The sequence below is a fragment of the Peromyscus maniculatus genome, chromosome 6 (assembly GCF_049852395.1).
Source record: "Peromyscus maniculatus bairdii isolate BWxNUB_F1_BW_parent chromosome 6, HU_Pman_BW_mat_3.1, whole genome shotgun sequence".
NCBI lineage: Eukaryota > Metazoa > Chordata > Mammalia > Rodentia > Cricetidae > Peromyscus > Peromyscus maniculatus.
Window position 1 is genome coordinate 19,993,154 of NC_134857.1, and position 13,649 is coordinate 20,006,802.

Genomic DNA, 13,649 nt, shown 5'->3' on the forward strand with positions numbered 1-13,649 from the left:
TGGTTCTTTTTCCCCTTCATTCTGATGAACTTAGGAAATTCAAATTCTCTTTGAAACACCTAGCAAACTGGCTCACAGAACTTCTAGAGAAGCAAGACAGCTCCTTGTGGCTGCTGGGGAAATGCTTGTCTTTGTCCTATCCGTTCCCTGGTGCACTGCGGGGGAACAGTCACTTAGAATTGCATTTCAGAGACTTGACTATGACGTGTTAATGGGGTCTACAAACTTCTTGGAAGTTCTTCCAAGAGTGTGAGAGGCAAACCACAATGCTGTAACAAGAACTCTGCCCAGTTTAGGGTTCCCAGCACAGGCCTTACTTTGTTGCCTTCATGTAGGAAGGTATCCCCCTCCCCCTGGCTGTCAGGCCCTCAAAGCGCTGGCATGTGCCCCGGCCAGTGGGGTCTCAATGGGGGCAACCCACCTGTGGGAGGGAATGAAAGGGATGGGAGACACAAAGGAAGACAACAAGACAGGGTTCTGATCAAGCTGCAAATTTTATTCTCCTCAGCAAGGCTTATATAGCATGGGAGGGGGAGGGGGCAGGAAGGAGGGAAGGGGTGTAGGATGTGTATGATGTTCAGGATGTGCATTTGAGTGGGGACGTGCAGGTGAAGGAGGATGTGCAGGTTGTGAAGCTGCAGGGTGTTGTGCTAGGTGATAAGGTTACACTGGTCAGGGCCCATTGTTCTGTTGCTATGCTACCTGACTTTGGAATGTTCTTATCTTTGGGGGCATCTGGTTTAGGGCCCATGGCTTGTTCTCTGGCCTAGCTAGTACTTTTCCATGTTTCATGTTTGGGCCCTGACATCTCCCCCTTCTATACATATAGCAAAACAAAGTAAGGAGGCCCAAATGTTTTTGTCATGATGGGGGAGGGGTGACAGAGGCTCTATCCCTGATAAGTTCCATTGTTAATGGTTGGTCCATGTAAGCATCCCCACATGTCCCGAAGGAAGCTGGAAAGATGCAGTTTTTTACAGAGGTGGGTTTGAATCCGGGAGGAAAGAGTATAGGGTCTACATAACTGCCGTGCAATAGAGCATATCATCCAAGGCACCCAGGATGGTGGAGCACTTTAGTCTCCCTGCCTTCTGCAGTCCCGACTGCACCTTCAATCCCCTGTGCAGTGGTCTCCAGCTCCCAGGCACAGGTGCATCCTCCCCTGAGCAGAAGGGCCTGTGCTGATATGGAGTCTTTATCTGGTTCATCGAGACCATGATCATGGAGATCAAGGCAATGGTAATGAACCTGAATCTGTCTTGCCTGAAGTTCGGCCAGCTGACTGCACACAAATTGACTTAATTGAGATAAGGCCCAAGGCCCGAATGTCAAGACAAGAATGAAGCCAACCAAGGGACCCAGAAGAGATGGCAAGAGGGTGGTTAACCAGGGAGATGCAGAGAACCAATTTTGGAACCAGCCTAGCTCTTGATCTCTTTCTTTTTTACGCTTCTCTAAGCCTTCACGGACCTTGGCCATGCTATCCCTTGCTACTCCTGTGTGATCAGTATAAAAGCAGCACTCTTCCTTAAGAGCAGCACAGACCTCCTTGCTGTAAAAAGAGGAGGTCGAGCCCTCGGTGGTTTTGGAGGACCACCTCTGAAAGGGAGGTGAGGGAGGATTCAAGGGCGGAAATGCCTCACTTAAGCTGTGCTGTATCTTCATCTATGGAAATTCTAAGCTCTGAATAATGTTGATTAGATAAAACCAGGGAAGCTATGTCTGTACTGGCTCCTGCAGCCTCGACCCCCAGGAGGACAGCCAGAGTGACTGCGGTCATGGATTCCCTTTTCAAGTGCTGGGGAGGTGGGGCATGAGGGCAGCCATCTCTACCAGAGTCTTTTCTTCCCATCTTCCCGAGAATTGATCTGGGGAATAATAGGTTAGCCTAGGGATAAGTTGAACCAATATACAGAATAAGGGGGCAGAGGGATTATTTAAATGAAGAGAAATGCATGGTGTTAGGCCATCAGTACAGGCCCACCAAGTATCATTGGCAGGGAGAAGATATCCAGACTTAAGGGAGGTATTAAGGTTATCTGTGATATTACAAAGGAGTTGGGGGAGAATGGTAGTGCCTTGGGTGACAAGGGAGCAGCCTGAGCCTATAACTTGGGACAGTGTAAGGCGAGATGTGGGTGGCTGTTGCCAGCAACAATCATGTGGGTCAGTGGTTAGGGAGAAATCTAAATCAACAGCCACTCCTTCATAAAATGGGGCGGCAGAATGATAACAAAGCCAGCAGCAGTCAACCAAATCAGGCTTGGAGGTATTAAGTACCTGGTAGGTTTTTGTGATAAGGGTGGTAATTATATCTTTGGTAGTTGGTGGGGGAGGTGGGAACGTGGGAGAAAAAGCCGTGGATGTCCGAGATATATTGGGTGTAGGAAAATCATTGTTGCTGAGAGGAGAGTTGGGACCAATGGCAACAGGGTTAGGGGAATTGACAGGCTGCTTTAAAAGCTTGATGATAGAGGTGATGTCTGTATCTCTTCCCTCCTGAAATAGTCGAAGGCCCCACCTCCCAGGCCAAATGAGCCTTCCCAGCCTCGGTGAAAGTAACTTTTAGGGGGTGACACCAGGAGGAACAATCAGGGGTGTCATGATGAGTATTAATATGCCCAATGGAATAATTACTGGTAACAATAATAAAATCCCAAGAAGAAGAGGGGTGCCAGTAGGCATTGCCCATAGTTTCACATCCCCAGGACTTAAAAAAAAGATCTCTGGTTCCCCCACATTTGTGGAGAAGATTGCGAGGTCGATGATAGTTAGAGTTTTCTTGCCTTGCCCACATACAGGACAAATCTCTGTCACCCACCAGTCCCACAGCCGCTCAGACCCAACCAAGTAAACACAGAGACTTATATTGCTTACAAACTGTATGGCCGTGGCAGGCTTCTTGCTAACTGTTCTTACAGTTTAAATTAATCCATTTCCATAAATCAATACCTTGCCACATGGGCAAGGCAGACCAGGGTAGACATAAAAACGGAGGGTGGCAAATTTTTTTCTTTGGGCCTGATTTGCACACCCAGGGGGGTTGAAGCCTGGGGTCGTGATAATAATCAAAAAGATCGGAGCCCTTCTGGTAGGGGGTTGATCATCAACATGCCAATTGGGGGATGTTAAGTCAGCCATTTTATAAAGGTCAGGCCACCAGGGGGCATGAATGACTAGGGAAGTTTGCCAGATGACATCTTGTTGTCCCATCAGCACCTGTCAGGTATGATTTAAGGGTTGGTGGCAATTGGTATTTTGGGGTAGGCTAGAGAGGCTGTGGCTCAGAAGGAGAATGAGACCCCAGACAGCCAGCTGACTCACAATGGGCAGCTTTGTGGGTGATCTCCATCTCTTTAGGGTCTCAGTCTTTGATGGTAGCTTTAGCATCTGGAAGAGGAAGGTCCTCAGGGGGGCCAGTCAATCCCCTGGGTCTGTTAGGTAAATTTACAGATCGGACCAGGCACTCAGGGAGCCAGCGTGGGGCACCATGTGCCTGGTCAAGGATGCAAGCGGAGCCATGGCCCCAGATAAGTACAGGATCTGGACCATTCCAAACACCTATAAGGGGGTCTCGCCATATGGCCAAAGGGCGTCTGGCATCTGCTGAGGGGTAACAATGGTGGTCAGCCGCTGATCAACCTTCACCATCCAGGGTGAGGAAGTTAAGAACAAAGAGGGCATGGCTCAGGAGGTCGGGGAGGGAAGACAAAGGAAAGCTCGGACATCTTTAGTCAAGAGAGCCATGTTTTTAAGGTCTGGTGGGCCCATTCTACAATGCCCTGACCTTGAGATACCAGTAGTGTGAGAGATTTCAAATTGTTGGAGGAACCATTTAAGTCCTCCACTGGTGTATGCTGGGCCATTGTCTGTTTTTACGTGTTTTGGGATACCCAAGGTAGAGAAACAGACCAGGAGGTGAGCGATAACGTCCTTGACGGCCTCACCAGTATGAGGGGAGGCAAAAATAAATCCACTGAATGTGTCAACAGAAACATGAAGATATTCTTGTCTGCTGAAGTCAGAAACACATGTGACATCCATTTGCCAAGTCATATTAGGCAGGAGTCCACGGGGGTTAACTCCAACATGGGGGATGGGATGGGGGATGGGAGACTATACAAGAAGGGCATTGTTTAACTATCTCTCTAGCTTGTTTTGTGATTTTGAACTTTAACCAAAGGGTTTTGGCATTAAGATGGTGGAGGCAGTGGGTGCAAGAAGCCGACAGGATGGGCTCTTGTAGGACTGGAAAAACCTGGCGTGTGGCTGTATCAGCCAGAGCGTTTCCCTCTGTGAGGGGGCCAGGAAGCTCCCCATGAGCACGAATGTGGCCAATGAAAACAGGATGGGAGCTTCTCTAAGTTTTTGTTGAATTTGAGCAAAAAGGGGACTGACATTGGAGGTGGGCTTAATGAAGAGGCCTGTATCAAGAAGGGGAATTGAATGAGCAATGTATGCACTATCAGTGTAAATGTTAAGGGGGGGATCATGGAAATCCTGAAAAACCTGCAGAACAGCAAAGAGTTCAACCAGCTGAGCTGAACGAAAGGGCGAAGGAAAGGGGAACAAGTGACCTTGAAAAGCATAAGCTGCAGTGCCATTGGCTGACCCTTCGGTAAAAAACGGCCAGAGCCTCAGGCAAGGGGCTGGGGGAAATGACTTTTGGAAAGATAAAGGGATGCAAAATGGAGGACTGGGTCATCGGGGAGGTGATTGTCAAGAAGGCCCAGGAACCCTGAGAAGGCAACACCCCAACAATCCACTGTCTGAAACAAAAATTGAGTTTGTTAGCAGGTGTAGGGGATTAGGATGGAATCAGGATCCTTCCTGAAGATCTGATGCAAGGTCTGGCGAACGCGCATGATCAGGGAAGAAACAAGTTGGGGATAGGTGGGAATGACCTTACTATGACTGGCAGGCATATGAATCCATAAGAGGGAATGACCCTTAAGTTTATCCTGGGCCCTTAATGTGGAAGGGGAACTCTGCTAAAGGACCCTGGTGGGCACATGGGGAGTAGATAGGACAACAAAAACCAGCAGGAGGAAATAATCAATCTGAAAAGAGGCTTGGGAGGAAATGGCTCTGGCGATTAGTGACAGGGCCTTATAGGCAGCCGGGGTCAATTGCCGGGGGGAGGTGGGTTCACTGGGGCCTTGAAGACTGTCATAGAGGGGTAGAAGATCAGCAGTAGGGAGTTTTAAGTATGGTCGAAGCCATTGAATGTCCCCGAGACGTTTTTGAAAATCATTAAGGGTGGTAAGGTTATCTGTGCAAATGAAAGCGGAGCATGGGGCCCTGAAAATTAACCCGAGGGAGGCTAAAGGCAAAATAAGCTCGATCATTGGTGTGTAGGGGGATGGTAAAGAAGCAATCTTATAAATCAATAACCATTTTGTGATAGGGCTCAGGGATGGTGATAGGTGAGGGCATTCCTGGTTGGAGGGCGCCCATGGACTGCATAACCTTATTAATGGCTCACAGATCTTGGTGGAGTCTCCATTTCCCAAATTTTTTCTTTATGACAAAGATGGGCGTATTCCAGGGGGAATTGGATGGTTCAATATGACCGGCGGTGAGCTGTTCCTGTACCAACATCTCCACCGCTTGTAGTTTCTCTTGTGGCAGAGGTCACTGGTCTACCCACACAGGTTCATGGGTAAGTCAAGTGATTTTTGGCTACATGGTGTACAGGGGGAGCAGTGGCCTCAATTAAAAACCCTCAAAGCCAAGACCAAGTCTGTCTGTCTTATTAGCGGGAGCAATGGGTTGGGTTTGGCCCTGTTGAAGTTTACTGAGACCCTTCCCTGGGATGAAGGCCATGCATCACATTTGTTGGGTAACCACCTCATTTGGGCTACAGAGGATGACTTTCATTTGGGAGAGAATATCTCGGCCCCAAAGGTTGACTGGGAGCCCAGGGACCACAAAGGGGGTGACAGTACCCTGGTTACCCGCTTCATCTGACCAGGTCAGAACTTTAGAGGATTGGAGGGTGTTGTTGGATTGACCTATGCCCTTGAGGTCGGTGAGGGAGGGGGTGAGGGGCCAGGAGGTGGGCCAGTGGTCTTGGAAGATCACACTGGCATCAGCACCAGTGTCCAGAATCCCCTGGAATTTTTTGCCGTCTAGTTTAAGGGTAAGTGTAGATCGAGAGTGGGAAATAGGCAGAATCCAATAAGCCTCCAATGAGCCAGTCTGAGAAGCTCCTTGGGGCTGGGTGGACTGAACGGGGTTATCAGAGGAAAGCGCGGGGAGGGTAACCAGCTGGGCAAGGCGGGTGGCGGGGGACGCAACAAGACCCTGGAGTGCTGAGGTCAAAATCTTAATTTCTTCTGTATAGTCATTATCAATAATTCCAGGGTAGACCTGGACACTTCTTAAGGTGGATGAGGCATGGCCAAGGATAAGGGCATGAGTGTCTGGGGGTAGGGGGCCCCAAATCCTGATAGGGATGACTTGGGGGCCCTGGGACGGATCTAGTATTGCGTTGGTGGCCGCACAGAGGTCCAAGCCTGTGCTACCTGGGATTCCCCGTTGGAGGGAGCAGACAGTTGGGGAGCGGTCAGCAAGGCCCCATGTGGCGCTCCCGGAGCGGAGGGGCCAGGGGCTGGCCCCAAAGAAAGTTTCCCTATGGGCAGGGAGGGAGCGGGCAACCATGAGCATCAGTTTTAGATTTGCATTCCCTTGCCCAATGAAGAAGGCCACAGCCACATCTAGGACATGGGGTGGTTGGTAGTGGATAAGTGGTGACCCTGGGCTGGGGCATCACGGCCATACCCCTGATGGGGCAAGGATCCTCTTGGGGCATTCTCGTGCAAAATGTCCTGGTTGTTTACAGCAGAAGCAAAGGCGACTTAGTTGGGATCTCAAATCTTGGGCACCCACTGACTTTAGGGCTGTGCCAATAGTGAGTGGAGCCAACTCCAGTACAAAGGCAGACATACTCAGAAAGGGGGGCCCTGTCTCTGTGGGGGCAGAGAACCTCCTGACAGGCTGGGTTTGCATTTCCAAAGGCAAGGTGTTAAACAAATGTGCTTTTGCTTTATCCTGAGCCCAGAAGGCGCTCAGTGGCATCATTGAGATGGAATATAAAATCACTATAGGGCTCATCTGGTCCCTGACACACCTTGGCCAATGAGGTGGTAGCAGTGCCTTTTTGGGGAAGTTGTTTCTAGGTTCCAAGGCCGGTGACCTGAATCTGGGCCAGTAAGCTGGGTGGAAAGGTGGCCTGGACCTCGTTTTTGTTATAAGGAGTTTTGCCAAGTAGTTTATTAATGGTCCAATGTTTTGAGGAGGGGTTATCAGCATTGCACTGGGCTGTCTCGCGGTAGTTATTTTGAAAAGTCAGTTTTTCATAGGACAAAATTGCCCCCCGACAGGGCGGCATGGGCCAAAAATACTAATCATTCTGCGTATGCCAGGCCTCGCTCTGGTTTTCAAGCAACGCAAGGGAGCGGTGCGACCATACTGGGCGCAGGCTGATTAAAGGCGCTCAACAAAGCGAAAGCTAAGTTTTTGGTAAGACTGACCGGGTGGGGGGCCCTGATCGGCTCTGGAGCCCATAACCAGGGGATCCTCCACGTGTGGGGTCTCTTCCTCCTCCTCTTCAAGGGGAGGCAATTCCTCTGTTTAGAGTAGACTTGGCAGATCCGATCCACTCACCTGGCTTCGCATAACGGGAAAAGCCAAAACTGGCTGTGGCTGAGGTTTTCTGAGTGAGGGAATGGGGGAAGGCCGAGTTTTTGGGGTGCCCAGGGCGAGATGAGAGAGCTCCTGATCAAGGGAGCATAGTTCCTTTAGAAGGGCCAGGTGTTGTCTGCGGGGTCGAAGTGTGTCCTGTAGGCACTGTAATTCTGTTACGAGATTAGGGGGGATTTCTGGATCATGGGGGGGGGCGTGGGGGAGGCGGCATTGGGAGCGCTGGTGATGAACCCGCAGGGGCCTCAAGGACTGGGGCACAAAAGGGAGCAGTGGGAAGGGGGCTGAGTAAGATTGTATGGTGTCTTTGTTGGGAGTGGCTTTTGTGAGAGGGGGGTTAAGGGGGCCAAGGATGCATGAGGTGGCCAATCAGAATTATAATATTTAGTGGCCTCTTTTTTTTTTTGACTGAGCCCATCGCCAGGGTTAAGGGGGGCCGGGTCATGACCCTGGAGGGAGGGGTAGATAGACTGAGGTGGGGGTGATTGGGTCCTTCTTCCATATTTTTAATCTCCTGTATAGAGGGCGCTCATGAAGGGAGTCCAGGGGAGTGGGGAGGATGTGAATCATCGTGAGAGGGAGAATAAGACTGTTTTTTCATGACTTTTTGTCCCTGAGAAATAACCGACTCAATGTCAGGGGAGGGGGAGGTCCTTTGGATCCTGAGGATATCATTAACAAGGTTCCAATAGGGACTTTGTCTGGGCCAAAGACACGGTAGTAGTCAGTAAGGCAGTCGCCCTCCCTTCTGCAGCATTTTTCATCAATGTCCCTTCTTAGGGAAACCAGGGACAACAGTCCTCTAAGTGACTAAAGTATTTGTTGAGGTCTTTTTTACGAACCTTTATCTTTTGTGTCTTGAGGGCCTCTTTAATGACCTTAAGGAAAAGATCATGAGAAGAACTTCCCTGTCCCACAGTTAAGTCTGAGGTTTAGACTAACCTCATCCTTCTCACTCTCCTCTGGCTGGTCAAGAAAGGGCGTCAAGTCAGGCAGTCTCAATGGACGATCAACAAAAATATCTCCACCAGACGTCTGGACTTTCCTGGAGAAGGACGTTCAGTTCCCAACTAAGCGAGGGTCGAGCCCCACGTTGGGTGCCAGTTGCCCCAGCCAGCAGGGTCTCAATGGGGGTGACCCACCTGTGGGAGAGAATGAAAGGGATGGGAGACACAAAGGAAGACAGCAAGACAGGGTTCTGATCAAGCTGCAAATTTTATTCTCCTCAGCAAGGCTTATATAGCATGGAAGGGGGAGGGGACAGGAAGGAGGGAAGGGGTGCAGGATGTGCAGGATATGTAGGACATGCAGCTGAGAAGGGGGGTGCAGGTCGTGAAGCTGCAGGATGTTGTGCTAGGTGATAAGGTCACTGGTCAGGGCCCATTGTTCTGTTGCTATGCTACCTGACTTTGGGATGTTCTTATCCTTTGGGGCATCTGGTTTAGGGCCTGTGGCTTGTTCTCTGGCCTAGCTAGTGCTTTTCCATGGTTCATGTTTGGTCCCTGACATGTATGTGTAATTGATGAAGACCCAGTCTTTATTTTTGTAGTCAGTCTCAGGGTGATCACTGTGGGTTTAAGAGTGTCAGACTCAGGAAATTCATCAAAGTTTGAAGTATCATCGATGCTCTTGATTTCAATAGATATGGCAGCTGGTCTCTCCCTGATATGTTCCCAGTCAACACCTTCAAAAAAGGATTGCTTTTTATTTCCTCAACTCCAGAGGCTTTGATTCTATGTTCCCATTTACAGCAGACGCTCAGAATCAGGCCCTTGGCTATCTCAGAGACAGGAACTTCTGGGGGAAAGGTCAAAGTTTCCTTAAGTTCGTCACCTTCTTATATGTCTCTTGTGGGGTCTCAGAGCAGAAGGGTGGGTAGCCTATGAGCATCTCATACATAATCACCCTGAGTGACCACCAATCACAGAGCTTGTTGTGGCCGATCTGCATGAACACCTCAAGAGCGATGTAATCAGGAGTGCCCACTGTAGAGAAGGCTAGCTGGCATCTGTTTCTTTTCCAGGTCTCTGCTTTCTTTTTGGAATTCATCTTCTGGAAAGTGAAGTCACTGGGGAGACTGTGGTTCATGTTCCTATAAAATTCTGTCCTATGTGCTTTTTTCAGGGCTGTGCAAAGGTCAAAGTCAGAAAGTTTCACATGGCCCTTGCTGTCCAAGAGACGGTTGTCTGGTTTGATGTCTCTATGGATGTATCCCAGCTGGTAAATGGAGTCTATGGCTAATACTGTTTCTGCTATGTAAAACTGAGTCTCCTCTTCTGTCAGAGTATTGTTTTTTATCAATAAGGTCATCATGTCCCCTCCAGGCAGGAACTCCATGATTAGGTAGAGGTTTAACTTATCCTGAAAACTATAGAACATTTTCACAACCCACAAACTGTCTGCCTCCATTAGAATGTCACGGTCCGCATCAATGTGGCCAACCTGCTCCTTCTTGAGCATGTCTGCCATGCGCAGGATTTTCATCGCATACACATGCCCTGTGTCTTTCTTCTGAATGAGCACACCTCACCAAATGCTCCTCAGCCTATGACTTATAAAGACTCAAAATCTTCTAGTCCAAGTCTTGTGCTCTTTAATCGAAGAAACTCTGTTTCTTTCAGAGCATGTGCTGATCTCCTGAGTCATTTCTCTTCATCCTTTAGGCCTTCTTCCATCACTTTTTCTAACTTCTTTTGTCTCATTTCTTGTTCTTCATGTTGAGCAATCAGGTTGCTATAAAAATTCTTCAGTGTCACTTTGGTCATTGTCACCCTTTCCTTCGTATGATTACTCATGGATGAGCAAGGTGTTGAACCTGTCATTGCCATGGCTTAAAGGTGCTAGTTCATTCCCAGAGAACTGAGCAAGATGACCTTCATTGGAAACTTTTAAACTCCTGGAAACAATAACTGACCCAAGGTCCCAGTCTCCAAGCAAAGGGGTCCTCGGGAAGCAAGAGAAGAATGTTTCTTGTGTTACTCATTCCCTGAACGTTTTTGTGCTAAGTGTTCCTCTTCACCCTTTTCTAACTGGTGAGACCATAGGATTTCTTTTTTTTTTTTTTTTTTTTTTTTTTTCAAGCATGAAATCCCAGACTTTGTTTCCTTCATGGTCTGAAAAAGACTTGACTGTGTCATCTTCAAAGCCAAGTTTCCATTAGTCTCTCCTCCTGCACATCCTGCTTGTTCTGTGTCTTCTGAGTCTTCTGTACTCCATTTTAAATTTGGATTAGTTTTTGATACATAGTTTTTTGAGTTCTTATATATTTGGTTATGAGTCTAGACTTTAATGGTTGAGCCATTTCTCAGCCCTTCAGTTCCTCTTTATATTTTGGATATTAGTGCTCTATTGGATGGGGACTTAGTAAAAATATTTTCCAATTCTGTGGGTTGTTGCTTTGTCCAAATGATGCTGTACTTTGTTATACGGAAGTTTCTCAGTTTTAGCAGGTCTCATTTATTAATTGTTGATCTTAGTGCTAATGCCTTTCTCTTCAGAAAGTTTTCTTCTGTGCCAATGAATGTAAGGCTATTTCTCACTTTCTCAACTGTCAGATTCACTGTATCTGGTCTTACATTGAGGTCTTTGATCTATTTGGAGTTAAGTTTTGTGCAGGGTAATAAGTTTTCTTCTACATGCAGAAATCCAGTTTGATCTGCACTATTTCTTGAAGATATTGTCTTTTTTTCCAGTGAGTATTTTTGGCTTCTTGATCAAGAATTGGATGTGCATAGATGTGTGGATTTATGTCTGGGTCTTCAACTCACTCGATTCCATTAATCAACATTTGTTTTTGTGCCAATACCATGCTATGGCTTTGTAATACAACTTGAAATCAAGAATGGTGAGACCTCCAACCATTTTTTTAATTGTTTGGGATTGTTTTAACTATCCTTTGTTGTTGTTGTTATTTTGTTTTGTTTTGTTTTTGTTTCTGTTTATATGTGTGTATGTTTCCATATGAAACTGAATTTTGTCCTTTCAAGATCTATCAAGAATTGTGTTGGAATTTTGATGAGGATTGCATTGAATCTGTATATTCTTTTTGGTAGGATGGCCACTTTTCTTATGTTAAGCCAGCTAATCCATGAACTGGGAAGTCTCTCCGTCTTCTGGTACCCACTTCAATTTCCTTCCTCAAAATCTTTAAGTTTTTGTCAGACAAGTCTTTCACTTGCTTGGTTAGAGTTACCTCTGTGGTGGTAATCTAATTGTATTGAAATATTATTTTGATTTGTACTGAAATATTAATTTGATTGTATGTTAATAAATAAAGTTGTCTGGGGGTCAGAGCTATTAGAGCCATAGCAAGAGTGTGGCGGTGGTGGCACACGCCTTTAATCCCATAGATATCTGTGTGTTCAGGGTCAGAGCTATTAGAGCCATAGCAAGAGTGTGGCGGTGGTGGCACGCCTTTAATCCCATAAGATCTCTGTGTGTTCAGGGATACAGCCAGCATTGGAGACATATGCCTTTAAGACCTAGGGGGCTGTACATTCAGACAGTGACGAGGCAGTCATGTGTTTGGGTTTACAACCAATGAGAAGGCAGAACAACATACTTTAAAAATACGAACCGAGAGGAAGTAGGTCTCTTTTCGCGAAGCTGGGACAGCAGGAGGAAGGGTGAGATTTTAGCTCTGAGCTCTGACCTCTCGGCTTTCTCTTTTACATTGTTTCTGTGTTTCTTATTTAATAAGACGGTTGGTTACATCAACATCTGGCGCCCAACGTGACAAGAATCCATTAAAAACTGCTTGGCTTGGCGGCAGGTCCGCTTTCCCGCAAGGGCGGCAGGCGGCCCGCGGCAGCGGCGGCGGCAGCGGCGGCACACGGCGGCCGGCGGCGATCGGCTTCTTAGTCCGAGCTGCCGGCGTCCTAGTCCGGGTAGCAACTTCTAGCCCGGGCCTAGGTCTGTGAGCAGCTTGCCTAAAGCCGGTGCTACAAACAACTCAAACAACAAAAAGCCAACGCACGTGGTCGGAGCTTAAGGAAGCCAGACCCAAGCCTTGACTCGGCACAAGAGGGAACACGTGGCTGCATTTAAGCTTTAGCCGGCTACGCTTTCTTGTGCGTTCTCTCTTTCCTCTCTCTCTCTGTCTCTCTCTCTCTGTCTCTCTCTCTCTCTCTCTCTCTCTCTCTCTCTCTCTCTCTCTCTCTCTCTCTCTGGATTTACACCTGGGACACTAGGTGGCTGCTTTGAAAATCCCCTCGGATTTCTACTGTTCTACGCAGATTTGGTAAGTCATAATATATCAGATATTTTAAAGGAAACTATCTAAAAGAGAATTTTTTCCACATTAAAAAACAAATGGGTTTTATGTGTACATTGGAAGAAAATTGGTTTTTGTTCGAAATTTTAGGCAGTCTGGCAATGGAACAACTATATAATATTAGTATTGGTGGAATTATGCACCTCATCACTATAATAATCCACATTTTAATATTTAAAAAGATAGTCCATTTAAGTGCCAGGATAACAGCGTTAGAAGAACTTGTTAAACCTGTAAAAATTCAGACAGAAGAAATTAACAGTGAAGTTGTTTCAAGTCGGGATCATAAGGTTGCAGAAAGAAAGCCTGTTTTCACACAGTCACCCTTAATTTATCCTGTAACAGTACAGCAGATGCCTGATCAAATGGCTACACAAAATACTTGGGCTCCAATTGAAATGTTGGATTTAAAAAGGTTTAAGGAGGCAATAGTATCTTATGGCATGCATTCCCCATATGTAAAGCAAATGTTAAACACTTGGTCAACATATAATAGGATAGTACCACAGGACTGGCGGGACCTCGCACAAGGTGTTCTGGAACCCAGCCAGAGACTTCAATTTCTGACTTGGTTTAAGGAGGAGGCTAAAAACATAGAAAAACAGTGGAGGGATAAAGGAGTACAAGTTTGCCAGGATCAGCTTATGGGCGAAGGCCAATATGCTTCAGCACA

The 13,649-nt window shown here is 47.2% G+C and overlaps 1 pseudogene; it reads right to left on the reverse strand.

The window, feature by feature from the left end:
- Positions 1-313: 313 nt before the first annotated feature.
- On the reverse strand, positions 314-10,532 carry LOC102924208 (serine/threonine-protein kinase 38-like; annotated as a pseudogene).
- Positions 10,533-13,649: the final 3,117 nt, after the last annotated feature.